This window comes from Papio anubis, chromosome 4 (genome assembly GCF_008728515.1).
Source record: "Papio anubis isolate 15944 chromosome 4, Panubis1.0, whole genome shotgun sequence".
NCBI lineage: Eukaryota > Metazoa > Chordata > Mammalia > Primates > Cercopithecidae > Papio > Papio anubis.
In genome coordinates, this window is record NC_044979.1 from 68,506,789 (window position 1) to 68,519,789 (window position 13,001).

At 34.9% G+C, this 13,001-nt stretch overlaps 1 long non-coding RNA gene across 1 annotated transcript in view; it reads right to left on the reverse strand.

Annotated features, from left to right (window-relative positions):
- The window catches only part of LOC108585090, a 122,105-nt gene that overhangs the window by 32,165 nt on the left and 76,939 nt on the right, over window positions 1-13,001 (reverse strand). The window lies entirely within an intron of this gene.

Genomic DNA, 13,001 nt, shown 5'->3' on the forward strand with positions numbered 1-13,001 from the left:
AAGTTCTGTTCAGCAAATTTTTCTGTGCTCTTAAGATTTTTTTGTCTAAAAATTGTTTTGGCTACTTAATCCTTATAATTCTGCTTATTAGCATTGCATCAGTTTGAGTTTTGTAATGACATGAATTTGTAAAAAGATATTTATGATATCAGTATTCCTCACCATAGGATATTCGTTCATCTTTAGTTCATTTTGATGACCTTCAAAAAGTTGTTTAATTTTTCCCATAAAAACTTTGTATATACATTGTTAAAAATATTCTCTTAGGTTTCTTTTGCTATTTAAAGTAAGTTTATACTGAAATTAAAATTTTAATTGTCTGTAATATATGTAGAAAATTATTATAGTTGTATGTTGACCTTTTCTACAGGCATTAATGGTTACAGCCAGGATGAACATCCCATTGGGTTGCAGTAGCATCTGGTTGTACTGAAGCTTTATTACTGGAACCTGAAATGTTTCATTTTTTTCTTTCTAGCTCAGCAATGCATTTAATTTTTTAAAGATATGGTTTATACTATGTTCTTCCCAAAAGAGAAGAGAATTATGTTGGTTTGGGTCCATTCTTTCATGATGTTTGAACTTAAATTCTCTGTATAAATTTTAAAATTATTGATTCACATTCCATGAATAACTGAAGATTTCATTTTTCTTTCATAAATATGTAAATACTTTGTAGCTATCTTTTCAATATTGAATGTTCTCCTCATTAAAAATAATACGTTCCAAATCATACAGATTTACTTGTTCATAAATGACATTTTGTTCTAGTTATTTCCTAGTTAATATTTTTAAATTATTGTATATTTTCCATCTACTAAAGTGTAACTTGGTTATTTCTGATGGATAAGAAGAATGAGTTTTTTTAGATGTAAATCTTCAATCCAATGTATTTGGCCATAGAAATGTGAGCTAACAAATATATACTGTTTTAAGCTATTAAGTTTGTGATAATTTGTTATGCAGCAATAGAAAACTAATACAATTGACTTGCTTCTAACTTTAATGAGAATAAATCCAAAGCTCTACAATTATGTCAGATATTTGCTTTAGGATTCTAGTAAATATATTTTATCAAATTAAGAAACATTGTTTCTGTTTCTCATTTATGATTATTTAAATTAAAAATCAATGTAGAATTATGTTTAATGCTTTTCTACATCTGTAATATCATATCATATTTCTCTTTGAATATGTTACTCTGGATATTAGTAGTGTTTCATTTTGTAATACCGAATCTGCCCTGCATTTCTGGATCATGATGACATTTCTATTATTCTATGTTAAGCTAATAATATGTACTCATCACTTACCTCTAGAATCTAACTATGATGCATGTTTTCTCTTAGTTTTATATCTTACTGGACATTATTTGAATCATCTTAAGGCACTGGGCAGAGGTACTTAGACACATATGCTCAGGTTGATATCCCATCCAGAAGTTGTAACTATTTTCTTGTTGAAGTTTATCTTTGCCCAAGGGCCTTGAAGTAAATAAAAACTGTAGCAATATGCTGTCATAGGTTGTTTTTTTTTTTCTTTAGTGTTGTTAAAGTTCTAGGATACATGTACAAAACGTGCAGGTTTGTTACATATGTATACATGTGCCATGTTGCTGTGCTGCACCCATTAACTCCTCCTTTACATCAGGTATATCTCCTAATGCTATCCCTCCACCGTCCTCCCTCCCTACAATAGGATCCAGTGTGTGATGCTCCCCTTCCTGTGTCCAAGTGATCTCATTGTTCAATTCCCACCTATGAGTGAGAACATGCGGTATTTGGTTTTCTGTTCTTGTGATAGTTTGCTGAGAATGATGGTTTCCGGCTGCATCCATGTCCATCCAAAGACATGAACTCATCCTTTTTTATGGCTGCAGTATTCCATGGTGTATATGTGCCACATTTTCTTAATCCAGTCTGTCACTGATGGACATTTGGGTTGATTTCAAGCCTTTGCTATTGTGAATAGTGCTACAATAAACATACGTGTGCATGTGTCTTTATAGCAGCATGACTTATAATCCTTTGGGTATATACCCAGTAATGGGATGGCTGGGTCAAATGGTATTTCTAGTTCTATATCCTTGAGGAGTCGCCATACTGTTTTCCACAATGGTTGAACTAGTTTACAGTCCCACCAACTGTGTAAAAGTGTTCCTATTTCTCCACATCCTCTCCAGCACCTGTTGTTTCCTGATTTTTTAGTGATTGCCATTCTAACTGGTGTGAGGTAGTATCTCATTGTGGTTTTGATTTGCATTTCTCTGATGGCCAGTGATGATGAGCATGTTTTCATGTGTCTGTTCGCTGTATGAATGTCTTCTTTTGAGAAGTGTCTGTTCATATCCTTTGCCCACTTTTTGATGGTGTTGTTTTTTTCTTGTAAATTTGATTGAGTTCTTTATAGGTTCTGGATATTAGCCGTTTGTCAGATGAGTATATTGCAAACATTTTCTCCCATTCTGTAGGTTGCCTGTTCACTCTGATGGTAGTTTCTTTTGCTGTGCAGAAGCTCTTTAGTTTAATTAGATCCCACTTGTCAATTTTGGCTTCTGTTGCCATTGCTTTTGGTGTTTTAGACATGAAGTCCTTGCACATGCCTATGTCCTGAATGGTATTACCTAGGTTTTCTTCTAGAGTTTTTATGGTATTAGGTCTAACATTTAAGTCTCTAATCCATCTTGAATTAATTTTCGTATAAGGAGTAAGGAAAGGATCCAGTTTCAGCTTTCTGCTTATGGCTAGCCAATTTTCCCAGCATCATTTATTAAATAGGGAATCTTTCCCCATTTCTTGTTCTTGTCAGGTTTGTCAAAGATCAGATGGCCGTAGATGTGTGGTATTATTTCTGAGGGCTCTGTTCTGTTCCATTGGTCTACATCTCTGTTTTGGTATCAGTACCATGCTGTTTTGGTTACTGTAGCCTTGTAATATAGTTTGAAGTCAGGTAGCGTGATGACTCCAGCTTTGTTCTTTTGGCTTAAGATTGTCTTGGCAATGCAGGGTCTTTTTTGGTTCCATATGAACTTTAAAGCAATTTTTTCCAATTCTGTGAAGAAAGTCTTTGGTAGCTTAATGGGGATGGCATTGAATCTATCAATTACCTTGGGCAGTATGGCCATTTTCACGATATTGATTCTTCCTCTCCATGAGCATGGTATGTTCTTTCATTTGTTTGTGTCTTCTTTTATTTCACTGAGCAGTGGTTTGTAGTTCTCCCTGAAGAGGTCCTTTACATCCCTTATAACTTGGATTCCTAGGTATTTTATTCTCTTTGAAGCAGTTGTGAATGGGAGTTCATTCCTGATTTGGCTCTCTGTTTGTCTCTTACTGGTGTATAAGAATGCTTGTGATTTTTGCACATTTTGTATCCTGAGACTTTGTTGAAGTTGCTTATCAGCTTAAGGAGATTTTGGGCTGAGATGACAGGGTTTTCTAAATATACAATCATGTCATCTGCAAACAGGGACAATTTTAATTCTTCTTTTCCTAACTGAATACCCTTGATTTCTTTCTCTTGCCTAATTGTCCTAGCCAGAACTTCCAACACTATGTTGAATAGGAGTAGTGAGAGAGCGCATCCCTGTCTTGTGCCAGTTTTCAAAGGGAATGCTTCCACTTTTTGCCCATTCAGTATGATATTGGCTGTGGGTTTGTCATAAATAGCTCTTATTATTTTGAGAAACATTCCATCAATACCGAATTTATTGAGAGTTTTTAGCATGAAGGACTGTTGAATTTTGTCAAAGGCCTTTTCTGCATCTATTGAGAAAATCATGTGGTTTTTGTCTTTGGTTCTGTTTATATGCTGGATTACATTTATTGATTTGCATATGTTGAACCAACCTTGCATCCCAGGGATGAAGCCCACTTGATCAGGGTGGATAAGTTTTTTGATGTGCTGCTGGATTTGGTTTGCCAGTATTTTATTGAGGATTTTTGCATCGATGTTCGTCAGGGATATTGGTCTAAAATTCTCTTTTTTTGTTGTATCTCTGTCAGGCTTTGGTATCAGGATGATGTTGGTGCTGTAAAATGAGTTAGGGAGGATTCCCTCTTTTTCTATTGATTGGAATAGTTTCAGAAGGAATGGTACCAATTCCTCCTTGTACCTCTGGTAGAATTCGGCTGTGAATCCCTCTGGTCCTGGACTTCTTTTGGTTGGTAGGCTATTAATCATTGCCTCAATTTCAGAGCCTGCTATTGGTCTATTCAGGGATTCAACTTCTTCCTGGTTTAGTCTTGGGAGAGTGTAAGTGTCCAGGAAATTATCCATTTCTAGATTGAGTTTTTTTGAGCAAACATATTTGAAGACAGTTGAGCACACAGTTGAGCATCCACTAACACTTGTGGAAGGGAAGGGAAGAAAGCAGGATTGAGCAGAGTAAGAAGTGAAGCTACCTGCAGTCCCAATATCAGTGTCAGCCTGGGCAGTTCTGGAGTTAGAATGGCCATCCAGAGTTGTCCTGATTGCACATGAGCCATCCCAGGAAGGACATAACTTTGCAGAAGGTGGCTTTCTGAAGCTGAGACAATTCCCTGAAGTGCTGACATCTGAAAGCTGTCTACTGTCAGCACTCCCAGCAACTGGGACACCAAATCTTTCCTTGAAAGGAGAGTTGGGTTAAACCCACAGTATCCACTACAGGTATGTATGAAGAGACGATTATAAACAAACAAACAAACAAAAACCCACAAAACTTCTGCAGACTTGAATGATCCATTCAGGTAAGGACAATGCTGATGTTGGCTGTCGTAAATGGGATGGCCTGGCACTCTTGAAAAATCTCAAATACATTAAAAGGAACCTTGTGTATTACCATAGATGTAAACATGTTATGCATTGCTTTGTATAATACACCTCTTGCAGAATGACCATCAGATATTTACAGTGTTTAGAGTTTTTTCCTCCTCTGAAATGTAGAAGGCTTATCATGGCCTAAGTAACCTTTCAGCCAATGAGAGGTAGGAAATTATCACATATCCTGAACCATAATTATTCCAACTGCAAATTTTATAAAACAAAAGTAAATATCTTTTGGTATGTGAGGTTTTAGTTGCAACACTGCTCTCCTCCGATGCCATGCTACCTGGATAGTATAGCTTAGAATCTGTGCAGGCTCTAATGTCAAGTTTAGCACCTCACTTCTCTCCTAATCTTTTCTCTCCAGTCCAGCTCAAATGGACAAAGAGGTCATTTTATATTTACCACCTAAGAATTTGATTTGAAAATAGGATCAGAAACCAGAGGAAATTTGATTTATGCCAGCCCTACATCCAAGGTACCTACAAAAGGATAATATGCTTGTTTTTATGAGATAGTACTGATTGAGTGAGGGCACAATATGAAAATGGCTTATGGTTTGGCTACAGGGTCAGTTCAAAGGTCAAAGCCTCAAGTACTGTTCATTTGTTAGGAGATTTCAGAACAACTAATTTCACCTGTATTGTATTTATTTTTTCAGCCTCTTCAAAACCATTCTGTTGAGATTTATATCACAACTTCCCTCTCTTTTTCACATTTATTAAATTTGAAAAGCTTCCAAATACTGTTTCACCAACCTGTACCTCTATACAAATGACAAAACTTTTATTAAAACCATTTTTTTTTTGATGAGTAAATCTGGAAAATAAGGAAGTAAAAGAATTACCTTGGGTCTGAGTTTTGATGTATAATATAGCCTAGTTTAAAAACCTAAATACACACATTTGCCGCACTAATATGTTTTTATATTTTGGTAAATAGTTATATCTTTAATAAATGGTTAAATTCCAAGAAAAATTTTGGCTCACAAGCCTTTTTTCATCTCTTATGTTGGACCTTTAGAGTTATCAGTCCAAAGTGTTTACGACTCAGTGTCTGATAAATTCTTCCTTCCAGAAAACTTTAATCCTTCTTGTTTACCTCAAAGTTCAATATAAACACATTAAGTGCAAAGTCCTATATAAAATTCAAGTTATTGAAAAAGACATTTTCCTTATTCATGTAAAGTTAGTCATGTAAAAATATGAAACATCAAGAGTAGTGTCTCATAAATTTTAAGTTTGAAATGGAAAGACTTTACGTGACTTAGACTTAATATGGCTTAGATTGCATGGCTGAAAACATAAATAGGCAATAAGTCAAAACAGGCTAAGTGGTTATTGATATCCATTGCTTAATTTAGAATATGACAACAATGATTTCTCTTATATTTCTTTTTGAGGAGAAACAGGATATAGAAGAGATTCAGTATTTTTAAGGTAACCAGAATGCCCTTGGAAAAGTTTTCTGTTCTTTTTTCTTTTTGTAGAGATAGGGTTTTGACATGTTGCCCAGGCTGAGCTCAAGTGATGTGCCCACCTCGGCCTCCCAAGTTGCTGGGATTACAGGTATGAGCCACCATGCCTGGCCCCTTGGATAATATATATATTTTTAAGATAAAAATAAGACTCTAGTGGGAGCTGAACGATGAGAACACATGAACAGATGGGGCAGAACAACACACACTGGGGTCTGTTGGAGGAAGTAGGGGGAGGGATGGTACAGGGAAGAACAGCTAATGGATGTGGGGCTTAATACCTGGGTGATGGGATGGTCTGTGTAGTAAATAACTGTGGCACATGTTTACCTATGTAATAAACATGCACATCCTGCATATGTACCCTGGAACTTAAAAGTTCATTTAAAAAAAGAAAACACACACACACACACACACATATGCATACTAAGGAGTTCCAGAATTAATTCAACAGATAATTAGCTGGTTATGAAGCCAAAAACATGGCCCTGCCCCCGGTTTATAGATATATAGATAGATAGATGATTGATAGATAGATAGATGGATAGATATAGATAGATATAGATCGATAGATGGATAGATATAGATAGATAGATATAGATCTATTTCCCTTCAGGGTATTGCACTGATATATTGCATACTGAGATAGACTGTGACATAATGTATATTGGAGTTGAAATACTCTCAGTCCCTGTTATTTAGAAGAGATTAGATCCTTAGATTTTCTTTAACTAAAATTAAAGAACCATATCCGAATTCCACAGAGAGGAAAACATGTCTTAATGAGTACTCAGTGGGTGTTAAAGTGAGGGCAATGACTAGAACAAAAACTAACAGGAAAACATGCCAATCCATCTTGCTAGCATTTTAAGACAATATACCACCTTCATTCTCTCTCTTTCTCTCTCTTCCTCTCTCCCTTAAACTCAATGCCACTCATTACCTGTCTTGCCTCCCTCCCTTCATCTCTCCAGCTCGACACACGTTCCCTTACTTTATTATATGATTTATTCCCATTTGTGGAATTTTCCAAATGATATGGAGAAAAGGTTTTTTCTGGAGCTTCATCAAAATTCTTCTCTAAGACTGTAAGAATAAATTGAAGCAGGCGTGTGGCATCCCTGCTGGTGGGGATTGGCTCCCCATGTTTAACAGTGTAATCTAATATTAACAAAATTAATTGCTAGGCTTGAGTACTCTCCAGCTCACATCAAAAGTCTTCAACCTACTGTTCCAAGTATGTATTTTCAACATGGTTTTCTAGTCTATATTATGTAGATACTAATTAAGTCCTGTGGTCATCTTTTTCCAATAATAGCTTATTTCCAATCATAGGAATTGTTTTTATTGGTTTAATTTATATTTTTCTATGTTTATCATCACATCTCTTACCTCTGATTCCAATTTACCAATTATTACAGTTTAACAGCCAAGTTCTAAATATTAAATATGTTTATATTTTAAATATGTTTGTTATATATAGCATATATAACATTATATATGTATGTGTGTGTATGTGTGTGTGTGTGTATATATATACACACATATATACACACACCAGAAATTTGACAACATTTTTTATTCCAAAAATAAAAGCATCCAGCAAAGAAGCCAAAAACATGGCCCTGCTCCGGTTTAAACCTTCTGACTTCAGGGACATAATTACAGCAGAAACTGACTTAGGTCCAATTACATGCAGGGCTCTCGCTGGGTGCCTCCTGTTTCTTCAAAGATGAGTAGCCAGAATTTAGAATTTAAATTGTCAGCTCAAAGAAACACAGGGTGTATTTAGTTTCTGCTACTTAAAGAGTCATCTGAGAACCTAGAGGGGAAGACTCCTATGTCATTCATGTATTTCTCTGAGCTTGACCCTAGTTTTTTAGGTTAGAAAGGGGTCCCAGGTTCCTGAAAAATGGAAAACTTAACACTCTTTTCAATTACTTTGTACTTTATGAAATAACTTATGGCCACAGCCTGCTATTCAATGCAAATGAAAGTAACTCTATTCTCCCACATTGCATATAAGGGATGGAGGGTGGAGAGAGGGAGGAAAATGGAGGGGAAAATGAAAATCTCTCGAAATAATATAGTAATTAGTTTCTCTGTTTGAAAACTCTAAGTTTCATTAAACAGCAATAATAACCAGCAGTAAGTAAACTGCCACCCTCAGGAGAGGGAAAAATGTCAAATTTCATCCTAAAAAGACTTTTGTGAAAACACAGGCAGTCAATTCCATTTTATTCTGAAGATTTATTTCATACCAGTCAAAATTAATTCAAACCTGTCTCCCAGATGCAATGAGTGTGAAGAACTAAACTTACTGTCATCGGATTTTGCTATGTCTCACCATCTCTAAATATTGAATATGGATGGCAGAAATATACTATTATTTGAAATCTGTGTTAAGGAAGCTTTAGTTCAAAGAAACACATGCTGATACAACAGTGTGTGAGCATGTGTGTGTGTGTGTGTGTGTCTTCGTGTGTGAGAGGAGAAAGAGAGAGAGAGAGAGAGAGAGAACCAGAGAGAAAGGGAGATTTTCCTTTTCGAGGATCTATTTCTGTATATATACCTCTCCTTTGTATCATATACATGTAATAAAACCAGGGAAGGGGAAAGGGGCTCATTTTAGCCTTCCTGAAAGAAAGGCCTTAGTGTTAAATTCTATGTAAAATGATTTCACTCACCACTAAAGAAGTGACATATTTGAAAAATGATACAGCAGTTCTTTGAAATTCACTAAGGAGTTCCAGAATTAATTCAATGGATAATTAGCTGGTTATGGAGCCAAATCACAACTTGCATGTTGCAATTAAAATAGTAAACAATCATTTCACTTACTGTATGACTTTTTTCCTTGTGAACTGAAAAAATTTATTACAAAGTATGAAATCAGGGAACCTAGTATGTACATATTTACAGGTATTTATGGAACTTCAAATTCTATTCCAGGTAAATTTGAATAAAAATAGTTTAAACAGAAGCCAATATTCTTTCTTTGGCAAGGCAGGTACCCTAATTCTGCTACATGAAGTTGGCATAATATATATTAACAGCCAATGCCAAAATCAAAAAACATTATCATTCACATATTATAATAGACAATAATGTTAATGATAGGTAAAATGTGTGCCTAATTCATTTAAACAGATTCCCTTCTCTTGTCACCCATCAATCCAATTGCAGCAAAACCCAAATTAGTAAGCTTTTACTAGTGTCATGCATTGCATGCATTGCACTAAATGAGTATGTGGTACTCATACATAAAGAAATGCTTTCAAGTGAGTTTGAACTACCCTTCTTTTGGGGCTCTAGAACATCAGATTGATAAATTGGCACCAATTGGCCTGTCAAAATCCATTAAAACCTTGGTCAGTATCTTCTTAGTGTCTAGGAAGGCAGCCAACACCACCTCCCATGCTTTATCAAAGGTCAGACATATGGCATGTCTTGTCTCTCCTTAGAGGGGTTTGTCCATCTTGGGAATCTTTAAACATGATCCAAGTTTACTAGCCTCAGCTCTCTGATGGGCTCAAAAAAAGTTATGATTCCACCGATTATCTGGAGTTTTCTTGTTGCAAGGGAAGAAGATACTATTTTAAGTTTCCTACATACTATGCAGAACTAGAGGTGACCTAATAAACATTTGTCTGTATTTTTAATTGTTGTAAACATTGTTCACTTAATGTAGCTCTACTCTTGCTGTGCTAGTTATATTTGTATGTTAACCTCTTGAGGATTATTACATCTCAGTAGAGGTGTTAACCTCTACTAAAGAATGTTAAACGTATTGACTCTTTTATTCATTATTTTATTTGTCTCCCCTCAGATGTAATTTATAAAAATTGATCATTTCAAGATGGTGAAGTTGGTATTGAAATAGGAAATAGAAATCTGGTATTCACTGGATGCATGAAATCACCATAAAAATATGCTGAGAATACTATAAAATATTATGGTCAGAAAGACTGTAGCCAAAGAGACGTCAAAAGCAACAGCATCTAATGCAATTAGTATAAAACAATACTGAAATCTATCAATAAAAATTAATGTGTCATCTGTGTAATAAGCAAAGAGGTAGACATTAGCCACCTACTACACTTATAAATTAATTTTGCAAATTGAAGCAAAACTAACAATTTGGACTGGGAAATTTCTTTGTTACTAACAACATGCCACTAGTTCAAGAGTTGCTATATCATGTAAAAAATCCCTATAACTAATCCATCTCTTGTTCAACTCTAGCCTGAAAAGGGATGAATGCGTTATGAGCTTCAGAACCCTTCTCTAAGAACTAGGAGCTCCCAAGAAATTATACAGTCTCATTTGGAACAAAATGAAAACTCAATCCACCTAAGAAAGAGTTTCTCAGACATTTCACCTTTGTGTCTGCAGGAAATAAAAAAAAAATTGAAACAGCATTTGTACTCTGTAATTGGTCCAACCTTAATGGAAGGTATTCACTAACTGAGCAGAACACCAAGACAAGCTTTTAGTAAATGGCACATTATTTCATAAAGAGCTCTGCTCAAGGCAATTTATTTGAAATAGGAAGGCTTATTTAAAACTACCACTTGGAATTGTATACAATCAAATCAATTTCATAGTTTCTTTAATTTTATTGATGTTTCTTCAGCTTTTATATTTTGTACATTTGAAATAACAAAAATATCTGCGAGACGTATCAATTTTAACTCCACTTTAAACTTAATTTTTATCCTTTGAGTGTCTTTTTTTAAAAGAAAAGGTTTGTTTTCATTTCAGGCACTCTGAATATAGCAATAGAAATCATTGTACCAGAGAGTACTCTGACAAATTTTCAGCATTTAATGAGAATGTGGGCAGGAAGCCAAATAACTTGTTCTTCCTGTAGGAAGGTAAAGATTATTATATTATTGGGCAATTATGTTTACAATGGAAAGTCTAGAATAAAGAAGCCTCAATATGGTTTGTGGAACAAACCGTGCGAGAGAGTGGCAGCAAATTTTATGGCAGATTTTGCCACCAGACCTCAATGTGTATTACGCCTCGGGACTAGATCAGCTTTGGAATTCAAACACTTCCTCATTTCTATCTCTAAACACTGGATTGTCATTTCCCTGCAATGAGTATTCCATTTGCCTTCATTTGTAGTTGCAGAGTATTTCCTGGTAATCATTACATTTCTTGTAACCATAAAATAATTACCAAATAATAGCTGATAAGAACTTTGCTTCATTTTTTTTTTTCTGCTAGAATCAAAATTTAGAGAAGCAAAGCATCAGAATCCATTTCCAAAATTTGATTGGTGCCACTCAGAACAAAGACCCATATTCCACTGTAATGTTGATATTTTTGTCTGTTTTTGTATCATGTGTATCTGCTTTATAATTTCCCTACATTCTCAAGTATTAATTGTCAAATGATTTTTAACTGATTACTTCTGAATTAAAACACAATGGTTTTCATTTTGTCTACATGGATTTATAGCTTCATATAGTTGCAATCACAACATTTTATACTTTTAGTAAGATTATATTCATCCAACAAGGGACTATATCCAGAATATACAAGGAACTGAAACAACGCAACAGCAAAAAAAGTAAATAATCCCATTAAAAAGCGGGCAAAGGGTTTCAATAAGAATTGCTTAAAAGAAGACATACAAATGGCTAAAAAGTACATGAAAAAATGATCAGCGTCACTAATCATCAGGGAAATGCAAATCAAAACCACAATAAGATAGCATTTCACTGCAGTTAGAATGGCTATTATCAGAAAAATTAAAAAAAAAAAAAAACAGATGCCAGCAAGAATACAGAGAAAAAGGAACTCTTATGCACTGTTGATGAGAATGTAAACACAACTATTATGGAAAACAGTACAGAGATTTCTCAAAAAACTACAAATGAAACTACCATATGATCCAACAATCCCACTACTGGCTGTTTATCCAAAGGAAGTGAAGTCAGTGCATCAAAGAGCTACAGGCACTCCCATGTTTCTTGCAGCACTATTCATAACAGCAAAGATATGGAATCTACTTAAGTGTCTATCATCAGATGAATGAATAAAGAAAATGTGGCATATATTTACAATGGAATATTATTTGGCCATAAAAAGAATGAAATCCAGTGATTTGCAGTAATAGGAATAGAACTGGAGGTCATTGTGTTTAGTAAAACATTCCAGGCACAGAAGACAAATATTGCTTGTTCTTATATGTGAGAACTAAAAATGTTTGTTCTCATGGAGGTAAAGTGTAGAGTGACATTTACCTGCAGATAGAAGGGGTGTGGTGATGGGGGAATGAAAAAATGTAGGAAAATGGATGCAGACATACAGTTAAATAGAAGGAATAAGTTCTAATGTTCAATAGTACAACAGGGTAACTATAATTACAACATATGACACATTTCAAAATAGCTAGAAGAGATTTTAAATGTTCCCAACACATAGAAATGATAAATGCTGAAGATGACTGTTATCCTAAGTACCCTGACTTGATCATTATACATTATACACATGTAACACAATATCATATGTACCCCCATAAACATGTACAAGTATCATATATCCATAGAAAAAAAGTAAAATTCAAGCTAAAAGGATTATGTGTTAAATATTTTCTATTTTCACATTGCTTTAACAAAACAGAGTGTACGAAAAAAGGAAAAGGCCAGTGGCAGAGCAAGATGGCCGAATAGGAACAGCTCCAGTCTCCAACTCCCAGCGCGAG